Raw genomic sequence first — 13145 nt, forward strand, 5'->3', positions numbered from 1 at the left:
TTCCCTACCTCTTTGGCGCATGGCCAGTCACTGAAGTTAGCGGATGGCTCGGGGAGCTTCGACACCCACGATGAAAACGCCATTTTGCCGAGTGTGACAGCTTGCGACACGCCATGCACCCACCAGCTGGAAAACAGAGCCCATTGTGTTTAAGGATTAAATAAATTGACAAAGATCAATTTAATGTTTGAGGGAGCAGTGCAAGTGTTGAAGTGTCTCTCTTCCCTTTCTCCATTCTTCTTGAACCCCCCCCCCCCCCCTTCATGTATTGATTTTTTAGGCTTCTTCCCTTCAGTTCACTCGAGGCCTATCCTTCAATGTTCATAGTGTTTCTAAATAGACTTTTTAAGTGAAAGGATTTGTTTCTCAAAAATTTGATGCGCTACACAATTTAGTAATGTTTATTGATTTTTTAAAATGTTTTTTTGGGTCTTAATAAAGGAATGGGACAATTGAAGAATGGTTTGCATTGTTTTAGCCTACTGATTTGCTCAAAGTTGTCCCAAATTACCTGATCTCCAAAATGACCTGAATTCACCCCCCAAGTACAACAAACTACGATGACGTTATGCATCCAAGGCTGACCTGTTTCTTGGAAGTACCAAAGCAGTTGTAGCCAAGAGTTTTTTTCTTCCCCCTGTGCTTGATATTGGTTGCAAGTTTCTGGTCTTTGATTGGCTACTGTTGACAGATAGGATACCTCCATGAGATCAAGTCGGAGAAATTCTCACTGCATTTTAATTGGCCTTTTAAATCACGTGGGTTGGGATAGCGGATCCCCACAGACACTCCTACTGGTGGCATTAGAGTGGTTCAACAGAGGACATTCTGTCAATATGAAAGGTAGAGCATTATGGGAAACGTAGTTATAGCCTCAGGGAAAAAAAGAAAAGCTTAATTGTCAATGTTAAAATGCCCTCAGATTCAGCACACAGCAACACATTTGAAGGAGGCTCCTAAAGAATTATTGAGCAAGGAAACACAAGTGCATCCTTTGCGGAAGTATTTATTTATTTTTTCTTAACGCGTGGACGTATAGTCATTGACATGGCTTCAAACTGACGCTTGAAAGAACAAGGAACCTTCCAATTTCCTTGCACACGTTTCCTTGATTCCTCCGTCCCTGCGTCCTTTCCTTGCTTCCTTTCCCTGCGTTCTCTGATGGGTGGAGCTAGGAACAAGGAAACGAAGCAAGGAGAGGAAAAAATAAGGGAACGGAGTGAGCCGGCGTTGGCAACGCATGATTGCAGATGTCAATTTCACGTATTTTTGACCCGTTTGGCCTTCCGTACTTGGAAAGGAGACAAAAATAAGCGTTTGGAATGCGACCTTAGTCTTAGTGTCGGCAAGGAGGACCGGCCTTTCCCGCGTCGCTGTGCGCCACTTTGGGGAATTCTTCTCCCCGAGGTCACTTCCTGTTATGTCTTATCTGAAGCATAAGAGATGGTCTACCGTCTGTGCAAAATTAATAAATAAAAGAAAAAAAAAAAAATCTAATTCTCTGCCATGTTTAATGTGAGTGCAGTCATGTGATCTCATGCAAGTAGGTTCTGGGGAGCGTGCCAGGTCCGTGCCGTGCTGGAACCAATTTATTCCATTAAAAAAAATAAATAAATAAATTTTAAAAATCCAGAAGTGTTGAGGAGGTTTTTTTTATTTTTTATCTTCACCCCAGGGTGAAGGGTAGAGGTCCATATTCTGTGTATCTCGCAGTTCATTTTGTCCTACATTTCAAATGACAAACTTAAGCAAATCCTATTTGCCTCCATTGCATTTTTTTTCCATTAGTGTGGCCCACAAGTCATGTACATGTACACGAGGGAATGAGGAATAGCGCATATTGTACAAATACAGTCATAAAAATAATAAATAAAATTAAACCGTAATTTTAGAATTTAGAAACCAAACACAGATGACAAGGCTACTCCTAAAATCTGAACCCAAATTGACAAATTAAATCGTGCCAGTGTTTTGTCTGTCTTGTCCGTTAGCTTTTATTTAACAAATTCACTCAAAAGTCACCAGCCGATTTCAAAATTTAAAGGCCTGTCCCCGCATACCGTGTCGCAGAATCACAGTGTTTATATCCATCTGGTTCTGTATTTAATACCTACTTCAGCTTAGTTTTTTCTGGCTCTCTAACCACCGATAATAATTATGAAAAGGGACAAAGCTGGCAGAGGCAGGGCGGGGGTGCTTGCTATACATCCAGTTTTGTAGGTTTATTGTGTTATTGTGAGCATTGCACATTGATTTCAAGTTTTTTTTTTTTTTCTCCTTTTCTTTATATTTCCAAGGTTGCTATAATTGAGCCGTAGTAGTTTGGCAATTTAGCTGATTCTCCAACTGTTCAGTAAATATGTTGATGGAAATGTATATTAAAAAAACCGGGTCAGGCCCTAGGCCTGGAATGTAGCCCTCTATCGTAACAGTTTCTGCAAGGCAATCAGATTGCAGCACCTGTTCCAGGAATTTAAGCCTGCTGAACAGTGTAATACATGCTTATAAATGCTTTATGAAGCATATGAATGCTTTATAAATGTTTCATACACCCAGTTGTTCCAGTACCCTTCGTACTTCTACTCTGTCTAATGAGTAACTGTGATAGAAATACACATCAATCCAATCACTGAAGCCAGGGATTTCTGTTTCTCTTTGATTTTCTTTTTTTTTTTTTTTTTTGCTTTCCCCTCTCATCTGGATTATTTTTAAGCACTAACATTTTTAATGAAATAATGTGGAGGCTGAGGTAGACTGGATATCTGCCTTTTCCATAAATTTGAGGAAAACAACTGATGTCACATTTTTAGAAAAACACTTTAAACAGAATTATTTTAAGATATCATGGGTGTTAACATAGAATTATGTAAAAATGTGAATAATTATATATTTGCGTATATTAAGGAGTAATTTATTTATTTGCCAGCTACTCGACAGTTAGATTGTATCAGGGCCTAAATGAAATTTCACCAAGGCTCTCCCTGAGCAACTGAAAACACATTTTGAGAATATACAAATTTAATCTTTCTTTTCCTGGAGCATAACATCGAGAAATAATTTAAAGAAACATAAAATACTGTTTTTTACGTATTTAGTTTTCACGCGTAAGCCCTTGTTCTTCCTGCACCTGTCAAAACGAATACTGTTTACCCCGCAACAAAATGGTGGAAGAAATGTGAAAAAAACATATGACTGGGGCAGCAATCTTAGACAAATAATTTATGTAGCAGTAACCCAGTTTGTTACATAAATGGCGTGATTTTGTATGCATAACTGAGTCTTTGAGAGCCAAGTGCCAGTAGGGATGTGAACGCTAACTACACCCCCCCCCCCCCCCCTCCCCCAAACACTTCCCCAAACACCCCCTCACCCCCCTCCACTGTAAGGCCGACTGACTCGACCTGTTTGCGCATTTTTAGAAATAATGCACACCCACCTCCTCCCCGCAAAAAAAAAACAGCAGCAGAATCCAGACACAGGAACCTCGTCTGCACCGCGCTGTCCTTCCATAACCCGGAGAGTCTTTCGCTAAGTAACGCCAGTGCATCAGCATTCGCAGACGGTATCCCAGCATGCAGCACCGAGTCCCAGAAACCCTCACTTCCCCTCCCGGCCTGGTTGGGTTTCATGCACCTGTGGGTGGAAGGTCCAGGGGGGGGGAGTTTTCTCACTTCTTGTGGCGAAAGGGATGCTTATATTTCAGCGCCCACTCATGGTCCCAACGACAAAATTTCAACTCGTGAATTCCGTAAATACCACAAATATGCTCCCCTTTTTACTGCACCTTTTATATGCAAAGTGGATTTTCAAGTGTGTCTAGGGGGGTGCTTCCACCCGGTGTTCACCCAATTTCAAAACCTTTTAAAGATTCCATTTAGAGTTCACAGTTAGCCACTATCGCCGCTATTTTCGTAGTTAATTTTATTGTGTATGCAAATAAAAAAGCTATATAGAGCAACCTGTCTCTAATGGCTAGGCTAATGGTTCCATATTGCGCCTTGCCAATTAAAGAACATAAATCTTGTTTCTCTGTGACTCCAGGCAACGTTTACGGTGAGAAATGTTTTTAAAAGTATTTTGAGACTTGGATGAACTACCCCCTTTTTATAGGAGAAAATAAAAAATGCAGAACAGAGAAACCTGGCAGATGAGATCATGGATATGGAATTATACCCAAAGGTGGTGTTCCTTGTGCGCGTCTCTCCACGCAGAATATTCATGCGATTATTTTATGCGTGCGGGAAATTCACAGGAGTCGTTTCATCATCGTGCAGACGCACTCGAAGGCGAGGAGTGTGCACGTCTCCCAGTGACTCCTGCACATCGGAGGCCTGTCACGGCGGCAGTGTGCGTTTCTAACCAGCCTCAATCCGTCCCGAGACGTAGAGATGCATATCACATCAAAAGAACGTTCAGTCAATAAGTTACCGCCCACGCTGTGCTTTCTGATGTGCAGGGTGCACACTGGGAATCTTACCCAACCTCTTGAAACCCCAGACCTTGCCCTGCCATGGTTAAAGTTGCTCACGGAGGAATGCCAGTGGCATCTACATAACTTAAGTGTAGTCATCTGTGTTTAATAGCACTTCAGACTCATCTAAATACGCAGCTGTATCTTCGTAGCTTTGTGAATTCGGTCTCAATATTGAGGCAGAAATGTTCTCTTTTGACGCGGTTAATGGATGTTTATAACCCTAAGCCTAACTCTAACCCTAAGTACAAAAGTGTAGCAGTTGGCATTCTTTTCTTCGATGTTACAATGGGACCTCATCATTCTGTGCTGTGATGTAACAATGGGACCTCATCATTCTGTGCTGTGATGTAACAATGAGGCCTCATCATTCTGTGCTGTGATGTAACAATGGGACCTCATCATTCTGGGCTGTGTTGTAACAATGGAGCCTCCTCTTTTTGTGCTTCGCTGTAACAATGGAGCCTCCTAATTCTGTGCTTTCATGTAACAATGGGACCTCCTGTTACCAGCGGGTAGCTCCTGTAGTTAAGAAGCAGAGTTTGTGGAAGGACAGCAGGCGCTGAGTACCTGCTGCTTGTGGAATGTGTTACTGATATACTCTGTGCTGGCCAGTACAGTATCAGTTATGGCAGTCATGGATAAATCCAGATCCTTTTTTTCCAGACAATAAGTTATGTTTGATAAAAAAAAATTCCCTGGACTCAGTGTAGGTCTATTAATGTGACACGCATACTTCCAATCTCTCTAAAGCCACAAGCTACATTAAACTAGCTGCTGAATAATTCATCATAGTTCAGTGGTAAGTGGCTTCTGGACTGTCATGAAACAGTGAAAATGACACCACATTTAAATTAAATTATTTTGTTTTACAACGAACGTTGTTGTGATTTAAAAGAGCGTAGATGTGGGTTATTTTTAAATTGTATAGTTTTGTCTACAAATTAAACCATATGTTCAGTATATTCAGTAAACGTTGCGACTGGCCAGATTTTAAGAGGCCTGTCCTTTGAGGGAAAGCTAAGGACTGTGTGAGATTTCTCTCACTGAATTGTAGAGTTGCGTTCAGCTGCCAAGGCGCCTAAGAATTGCAGCCTGTACCTTGGGCAGTTCTTTTTGTTCAGCAGCTTTCCAGCTGTACGGTATAAATTAAGATTTTTCAGAAGGAAAAAGATATGGGCACGTCTAGTTGGGTGGACCTGGAGGATTTTCACACAGATAATGTGCTTTGGGATATCGTAAAGTATCGTTGTGCTGTGAAGTACTGGGTTGCAGTACTGGGGAGGATTTGTAACGCCCAAACTCATCAGTATCACTGTCTTTATGAAGGCGAAGATCATGAAGATCTGTACACTGCAGTGTCTACTCTGTGTCTATATAAAGATGGTCTATACACTCCAGCGTCTATACTGTGTCTATATGAAGATGAAGATCTATGTACTCCAGTATCTAGACTCTAGTCTATATGCAGAAAAAGATCTATACACTCCGGTGTCTGCGTTGGTTGGCAAGAGCCATCTCTCAGCATTAAGAAAAAGCAACACCTTCAATTTAGCTGGGTGGTGTTATGAGGTGGGATTTACAGCAACTGCCATCAGTATTTCCCGGGGAAAGAGAGAGAAACGATTCAGGAGAGTCCATGGGTCTGCCTCGGCTCTTATCTCCGTTCTGGGCCCAATGCTGTGCGCTTGCGCTGGAATAATGTGCTTGAGCTGTCACCGTAAGAGCGTGCCGATTCGCCGATTCGTCTGTGGCGATTCATCCGTCTGTCCACTTGCGCCTGTCCTTTTTTTGCATGCGTGTACGGCCTCTCCGAAACATCATTAGACGTGAATAATTAATATCATAATAAATAATTATATAATTATTCATAATGATTTAATGCACTATGAAAGATATTGCTGGGCTGCATTTTTTTTAATGCATCTCGGGTTTATGGATTTGCCGCCCCCCCCCCCCCCCTCTTCCTCCCCTTCCTCTTCGGGACGTTTGCAGGAGATGAGTCACGCCCACCAGGTTGTGTTGGGCCTATTTCGGCGATGTGTGCCCTGAGACTCTGATACTAACCTACGTTTCCTCAGAGATCCCAAAGCCCTCTGATTCTGGCCTTTGTTCCCTCTCCTCCTTTAACAGTTTTAAGCCTCACTTTAAACGAGTGTTAGCCAGAGGAAGCTCTTTGACTTGCCCGTGGGTATTTTGGAGTGATTAAAAAAAATACTCGGGACGGTTCAATTGTAATTTGTAACCATGTACTCTGAAGACAGAGGCAGAGTTTGGGGGGTTCTCTGAGGGGGGGGGTTGAGGACAGTTGTAGACAGTGGGGGATCAAAATACTTTAGGGAAGCTCTGAAAAGCTGGAGGTACTACAAAAATGATTCCCCACCTGGGTGATTGTAGAAAAGATAGACCTGAAGAAGTGCTGGATCACAATTTAGCACATTGAAAGAACAGGACAAGAACAACCCGAATTGTCATCTCTCCCTTCCTCCTGGACCTTAGGATCCCTCTCCATGTGTTCTGATTGGTGGTTCACCATCACATGCCTTGGCAGCCTAAGCAAGAAGAAATGGTATACTTTAGTGTATAAAAAATATAAATATGATAAGTATACACAATTTTTTCAAGTGTACTTATAGTTTTGTACTTAATTTAAAGTATTCTTAAAATGCACTACGTTTGGCAGTTCTAAAATCTATTCAGGCTAAAGGCTACCCACTGTAGAACCCTGTTGCCACGCTTAATTGTATTGTTCTTTTCGTTTTAAGAATTGCTATTTTACCTGTGGTCGTCATATCGTTTTATCTATTTCATTTAAGTGTATGCATACAAGTGCTGCATATCTATATTCTTTGAGTTATTAAATTGAGCAGAATAAATTTATGTGCGTTTCCTGCCTGAAGTGTATTTGTGATGGCAAATGATAATGAAGTATAACGGTGAAACATCGGGAGCACATGGCATGGTGGGGTAGTCAGCAGCACTGTTGCTTCGCAGCAAGAAGCTCCCAGGTTCTGTCCTGGCTTAGTGTGGGCCCTGTAATGGATTGGCCTCTTGCCCAGTGCATGCTGGGATAGCCTCCACCCCCTGGAACCGTGACTAGGAATAAGGGAGTAAGTTAGAGTGTGGATGGATGGCTTTCTGTTATGCTTAATGTAGTATTTGTGTTATGATAGCATTGTATTTCAAGTGCACTGCTGATGTATAGTATCCAGTAGATCAGTGTTTCTCAACTCTGGTCCTGGGGATCCATAGTGTATGCTGGTCGTGTTGTCAAAGCCCAATCTCTTCATCAATTAAGGTTGCTGAAAATGTATTTATGTTCTACCGTAATTGTGTGTTTGAGCTTATTTGAACACATATGCAGGTTTGGCTTGTTGCCATTTTGCTGTCAGTTAAACCCCATTCATTTTACACAGATGGTTTCAGGTTTCCAACAAACGGGACGCAACTGATTTCACCTGTCAGTTTATAATTGAATCAATTAAAAAACGGGAACCTCTGTCAAGTAGAATTATTTCTCAGGTAGTAGGGTACATCCTACGACACAGTAAATGAAAACATACGTTGGGCTGACTGATTTAAATTCCTGGGAAATGTGAATATGAAATTTATTTTAGAGCATACATATGCTGTAGCTATTTCTGGCATAATGTGCCTTTAAGATGGTCGTCAAAGATGGTCGTCCTTCAACAGACATAAAAATTCCAATTAAGAACAATTAGTGTCTCTTATTAAGAACAATCAAGAGCTCATTGATACATTGTATGTATGTATATATATTATGGCTGTTAAGTCACTACTAAACTGCATGTTTTTAGTACACTAAAAGTGCTGCCTATTTAACACAAAATGAACACACATTGTTCCTTTGCATGTGCCTGCTGCTATGTTGCTCATGCCTGCTTACCAGCTCTGTGTGTCTGTTTTTATGTGCTTTTAATGTTGTACTATGGCTTCTAGTCTGGTCTGCTTGCTATTAATGTGTTAACATCAGCCTGCCCAGGGACAACAGATGGAAATTAGTGATCTGGCTAAATCTGGCACATTTACATCACAGAATAGTAATGTTGATCAATGTGTATTGTCCCTGTCAAATAAATAAATAAATAAAATATAAATTACAATACAGTTTGTTACTATGGTTGCAACTAAAACCAGCAAACACAGTGGGTCCCCAGTACCAGTGTTGACAGACGCTGGGGTAGATTGTAATATTACTACACTATAAATACACTCCTACACTTCTATCAAAATACCTGTAATGCTATTTTGAATGCAGTGGTGATGAACTAAAACTGTACTAAAAGTGCATTTCTAATACCTTTGAATTAGTATATTTAAATATACTTGTCAGCTACTTAAATATACTAAAGTAAAGTTATGTAAAGTGTCCCAATTTAGCACAAAAGTACAACTTTAGTGCATTTAGTACACTGAAAGTGCTGCCTATTTAACACAAAATTGAAAGTATACTTAAAGTATAATATTCTTTTGCTTGGGAGGCCACAGTGTATTTGTATTGATGATGATGATGGTGCTGATGATGATGATGACAATGGTGATGAAGATATGCGGAGACAGGGGCCCCGTGTGCCGTACCTGGCTCTCAGTGAGCGTTTCCTCTGTTCGAGCTGCAGTCGTGTCCAAACAGTCTGGCCAGAGGACAAAGTGAAGAAATCACTCCCAACATGGTGCTGGCACAGCATCACAGCCGAAATCAAACCGAGGCCCCCCTCCCTCCCCTCTGATCGCACAAACGGGACAAATCGCTCTTCCTGTGGTGAGCGATACGGCGGGGGCTGCGGGGAGGGGGAGTGGGGGGTGAGAGGCAGCGGGGGAGACTGGAGCAGGGGAAGGGGGGGTGGGGGGGGGAGGGAGGTGAGTGTAAGACATGGTTCTCAAACTCCAAGCCCGAGGGCCACAGCAGCTGCTGTGCTTCAGGTGTTTTTGCTCGGTTTCAGTGTGTCAATGCTTCATTTACATCACCCATTGGCTAGAGAGTCACACGCGGTGTGTTTCCAAAATATAAACTGCCAGTTTGAATGAAAAGGAAACAACAAAAACCCACCGGGCGGGTGGGGGGAGGGGCCGCCTTGAATTAATTTCCATAGGCATTACTGCAAATGAGAATTGAGTTCTTGGTTGAGCGTTAAGTTAAACCAGGTAAATCACATCTTTTTTTTTTTTGTTTTTTTACTTTTTTTCTCTGGTGTCAAATGATGAAAGATGTTTGAAGTGCAAATCTACTCAGGCGTAAACAGCTTGTTTCAACAAATGTAAGTTGTGTGAATGGAAGATATTTTGATGAGGAAGAGAGGTGGTGAGAAAGTGTGTTTGGTAGTGGTGTAGTGTGTGTGTTTATGGTGTAAGTGTGTGTGTGTGTGGTGTAGTGTGTGTGTGGTGTGTAAGTGTGTGTGAGTACGTGTGTGTGTGTGTGAGTGTGGTGTGGTGAGTGTGTGCGTAAGTGTGTGTAGTGTGTGTGTGTGTGTGTGAAGTGGTGGTAGTGTGGTGTGTGTGTGAGTGTGTGTGTGTGAGTGAGTGTGTGAGTGTGTGTGTGTTTATGAGTGTAAGTGTGTGTGTGTAAGTGTGTGTGTGTGTGTGTGTAAGTGTGTGTGAGAGCTCTATCCCCTGACTCAATGCACAGCTAATTTGTAATGGAAACGGGCCGTTAAGCTGGACCTGGGTTATGGCTCTGTGTTCCCCGGCCCGTTATCTCTGTGACCAGTCTCTCCCCCGGCCCCGTGGCACGCGTCCCAACTCAAATTTCCGCTGAGGTAGGACCCCCCCCCCCCCCACCCCCCCACCCCCCACAACCCCTCCGCTGGTTCTTTTTACTGCGCCTCTCTCCCACCTTCTCTCCCCCCCCCGCGTTTATATTCCAGCAGACGCCGGTAAAGCTGGCCTTCGGTCCTGTGCTTGTGCGGGTCGGAGCTTCGTTTTTGGGGGCCGAAGCGGGGGAGCGCACAGCCCCTCTTTATGGGGCTTAATGAAGGGCTGCAGGTCCGCCCGCGTTAGTCCAGGGCTTTAAAGTTCGCCAAAGGGCAGTCAAACGCTTTGTTTCCTCCTCGCATTGATTTTCCGCGCTGAGATTCTGCCCGGAGAGGCGAAGGTAATGGGGCCGCACATTTAAAAAAAAAAAAAAAATGAAATGAAACGCGCAGATTAATTTAAAACAAAAAAAAATTCCCATCGCTCTCTCGTGAGAAATTGTACACAAGCAGGAAATCCCCGCGTTTCCCTGTCTTCTCTTAAGCCCCGGGAAAATGAATGAATGAATGGATGAATGGATGAATGAATGAGGAGGCAGTGAACAGACGCACAAGCGCCGCTCGGTCACGGAAGACAAAGCCTCTTACTGAGCGCGTGCGTGGGAGCGCAGCCAGCCCTCCTTCCCTTCGGCTCGCGGCAGGAGGGATTACGGCCTCCCGTGCGTATTGTTTATTAAATGCATTAACCTTTAATTCCCGTGCGTTTTTTTTTTTCTCTTCCAAAAATTCGCAGTTCTCGCAGCGCAGATGCGATGCGACGAGACGAGGTGGAATTTGCCGGCTCGATTTACCGCGTAACGATCTTAACGATCGACTGCATCGTCTCATTGACTGGAGGTGTCTCGTAAAATGCCTGAGTTTACAAAAAAAACAAACAAACCAAAAAAAAAACAACTGAAGAAAGAGGCCGGGTGAGATGGCTCTATTTGCTGTCCCTGCCACTGCGAGCACCTCTTCATATTTAGGGTGGAACCCTGCGTGGGTTCCTCAGAGGGAACCCCCAACACTAACTTATACCCCGATCGTGATAGGGGTGGTGCTGCGGCACTATCGTCATTACAAACCCCCTTTTCGTGAAAATCCCCTGTTTAATATTCCTCTTTTAAAAAGTTAATTTACCTCAGAGGGGGGGGAGGATGCTCCACTAGTCTGGGTGACAGGGGCTTTGTATTGTGAAATAAGAGGGAAGAGGTAGGAGGCAGTCCTGCAGCGATGCAGTAAGTCTCCGACGCAAACAGCTCACCTTGAAGGATTCTGCAGGTTGCTCTAATCACTGGCGGCTCGATGGTGTTTTTTTTTTGTTTTTTTTTTCTTCCCAGAGTGCTTTATTTCTCGGGGAAGCGCGGCAGATCGCTGGCTGATTAAGGACCCGGCCGCCGCCACCGCTGCCGAGGCCCCAGCCTTTCAGTCCTTTTTACGGGTCAGAGCCTCCGCGGCGCCGTTGCTACGGGGACGTGCGCCCGTGGAGACGAACGGCGGCCATTTCCATAAACGGCTTGATCAACAGCGGCTCCGTGAGCTCGCCGCGAAACCGCGTGTCTGTTTTTACGCAGAGTAAGGGGGGAGTGCATGCAGGACTGTTTGAAGGGGGAGCTAGCGGTGGGTGGTGTGCGGTGTGTGCGTGTGTGCGTGTGTGCGTGTGTGTGTGTGTGTGTTTCCGTGTGTGTGTGTGTGTGTGTGTGTGTGTGTGTGTGTGCGCGCGTGTGTGTGTGCCTGTGTGTGGTGTGTGGCGTGTGTGGTGTGGGGGTGTGGCGGTGGTGTATCGGTGTTTTGCGTGTGTGCTGCTGGCTGGTTGGAGGTGCTCCATGACGGGGTAGTTGGGAGTCCTCGTTTGTTGCCCAGTGCGGATGCTTTCTGAACTTGCGAGGATAATCTGTAGTATAATCCTGGATCGGATGCCTGACCTGCTTTTTAAATTTTTTTTTTAGAATTATGTAATGAATTTATTATGGTTTTTTTTAATGGTATTTTTGCAGATAGAGATGAGATGGGCAAAACAGAGAACAGATGTGTGGACTTGGCTCTCTAATGTACTGAAGCCAAGCTGCAAATGAGGCAGATAGCAACGTAGCGCTGCATGGGGCTAGCCCTGACACATCTCTGCGTGGAGCGCACGTGACAGGTCGGTTCCGCTGGTTTCGTGATGACGTGGGCGTGCCCTCCTGCCGGGCTTCGGACGCAGTGTTATCCTCAAGACGGCGAAGGTCGGTGTCGAACCTCGACTTAGCGAGATGGAGTGAACACCTTGAGCCCGTATTGAATAACGGGGCACCCCTGTCGCAAGACCCCCCCATCCCCAGAGCCACCCAGAGGTCTGAGGAGCGTGGCGTTAATGTTATCCGAATGTGGCGGCTTTTCAATAAACAGAGGTGAACCCGATCCATCATTTATGGCATGTAATGATATCACGTCTGATCAGCTAAGCCTCCCTCCTGTGAGGGAGTGGTGTCGTATTCCCCCGATGGAGTCTGAGACGCTGGTATGCCATCCCAGCGTAAAACAGGCCATACTGCGTTATGAACGACTGCCGTTTCCGCTATCTGTACAGAAAATAAACATTTAAACAGTGTGATGAACATAATCCATATCTGTTCTAATGTGAGTACTTTATACTGCAGGTCAGATGGTCCTTTCAGCTATGAATATGAAGTTATGTATTTTTTATTTCACAGAACAAACCATATTTAAGATTTAAATAAGGTTTGTTCTGTGAAATAGAATGTGGAACAAACTTCTCTGTCAGTATCTTATCCAAGCAGCAGTATATTCTTAGCAGGTCATCAGAAGATACCCCCGCCACCCCCCCCCCCAACAAAAGTGGAGTACAGAGTGCTATCATAACACCACTACTGATAGGGGCATGTCACACTGCTTCTAAAAATCCACAGTTTATTTATTATGTATTT

The 13145-nt window shown here is 44.0% G+C and overlaps 1 protein-coding gene across 1 annotated transcript in view; it reads left to right on the forward strand.

Annotated features, from left to right (window-relative positions):
* Positions 1–13145, forward strand: part of LOC135240921 (interleukin-1 receptor accessory protein-like 1) — a 532714-nt gene that overhangs the window by 91356 nt on the left and 428213 nt on the right. The window lies entirely within an intron of this gene.

This window comes from Anguilla rostrata, chromosome 15, assembly GCF_018555375.3.
Source record: "Anguilla rostrata isolate EN2019 chromosome 15, ASM1855537v3, whole genome shotgun sequence".
Taxonomy (NCBI): Eukaryota; Metazoa; Chordata; class Actinopteri; order Anguilliformes; family Anguillidae; genus Anguilla; species Anguilla rostrata.